Here is a 1,963-nt window from a genome sequence, read left to right as displayed (position 1 = left end):
TCCCTTGGGGCACTCTGGTGAACAAATGTTCCCCCAGAAACTGGTGGTCACCCCGGTAAACTTGTAGGTGGCCATCAGCTCACCCTTGAGCCTGCACTTTTCCAGGCTAAAGAGCCCCATGGCTCTCAGCCTGTCATCATAAGATTTGTTCTCCTGACCTCTGATCATGCACGTGGCTCTTCTCTGGGCTCCCTCAAGCTTCTTCACGTCCTTTTTGAATTGTGGAGCCCAAAACTGGACGCAGTACTCCAGCTGCGGCCTCATCAAGGCCGAGTACAAGGGGAGAATGATGTTCCGGGATTTGCTTGAGAGGCACATGGAGTGCTGTAAAAAGGGCAAATCCCATTCTAAGATAACACAAGATGGATGTCGTATCAGACTTCAGTGCTGTAGGTTAAAGTGCCATAATGAGCTTCCCGTTGCAACTCATGGTAAGTTGCATTCTGCCAACAACCCATGGGGCTTTGTGGCATCCCACTTATCTCGCCTCCCAGGGAAGCGCTCTAGCCTTAGCCAGAGCTTGGCTCCTCTTCTCGAGTTCTGAGCCAGTTTTGTCTCCAGGCTGTCGCTGACAAAGAGTCAGCAATGCCTCTGTCGCCAGGCCTGCCCACATCCTCCCTCTGAGTAGCATAGGTCCATCCACCCAAAGAAAACTGCTTATTGGTGAATTTCTCTTATTGTTGGCACTATGTTGTCACAGGTACAGGTGAATCCTGGCCCTCCCCATAGATTACTCACATGAATAAGTGTTTTAGGCAGGCAACTCTGCTCACCTACAGTGCAAATGCTAGAAACTTATGCTGAGGAGGGATAAGTAGGTGCTTGAGCATCCTGGGCAGCAGCTGTGCTGCTGATGGCATGCTGGCAGCTGGGTCAGCTTCTATTTTTGTGCCTCCACCTCCCTTCTAGGATCAGCACCCAGAGCTGGTGCCCTATTAACCCATCACCTCCCCCTCATGTTATGCCACTGCTATTTAACTGACTGACATCATATTGAGTTCACTCCTTTGTCAAATGATGTTGAAGAGCAAGGAGGCTGTTCACATAACAAAAATGCATCTTTTAAATATGGCACCTTAAGAGAAGGAGGAGGGATTGCCTTTTTAAAGACATACGTTCCTTGCATAGATTTCTGGATTCATAGAACAGGTTGGTGGAGCTTCCATTTCATAACTCTGTTCCTAAACATAAGCAGTGTCGAAGAATCTGAGGGGAAGTTACTAGGCATGAAAATTTGGGAAACTCTCTTGCTTCAGTTTCTCTGAAAAACAAACCAATCCAATATTTGAATTGTTCTTGGAAGGTATCAGTTTGTCATGATTTAATATTCTGAGCAATCTAATAATGGAGTTTCCTTAACTGTGGTCTTGCTGTTACTGGACGCTTTCTAGATTGGATAGTGTCTACAAGGCCGTAGATTAATTTTCTTTTCCTATAATATACGTAACATATTGCACATTAATAAGGTTGAGAATATTTCAATTTTCTGTACTTGTTGTAGAGGATTCAGGATGGTTTGAACAAGGCTTAAATATGTTGGTACAGTATACAAATGTGTATATTTATTCTAAGATAATTATTAAATAATTAATCTAAATATTATCAAAGAAGCAAAAGCTTCATAGAGACTATGGAAATCAAGTAAGAAGGAACCTGACTCTCAACCTAGTGGTTGATGCACTCACTGTAAAAGAGAGTGGGGGAAGTTCTGGGTTGTGAGTTTTGATTCCAGGATGCTTTATGCATTTTATGTCAAACAAATCAATGGATAAAGATCAGAAATAGTCCTGAGAGCAGAGACCAGAGCTAGGGCTTGCCCCACCTCTGTGTGTATCTCAACCACAAGGCTAGAATATCATGTTCCTTTGTTTCCTCTCCTTTTGACCCTATTAATGCTGCCCTCCTTTGTGCATCATGGCAAAGGTTAACAGGAATATTGGAGGTTGCCTGATCTCAGGCTTGG

This window comes from Gavialis gangeticus, unplaced genomic scaffold (assembly GCF_001723915.1).
Source record: "Gavialis gangeticus isolate Ggan-Ray unplaced genomic scaffold, GavGan_comp1, whole genome shotgun sequence".
Lineage (NCBI taxonomy): Eukaryota > Metazoa > Chordata > Crocodylia > Gavialidae > Gavialis > Gavialis gangeticus.
Note: the sequence above shows the minus strand (reverse complement) of the source record.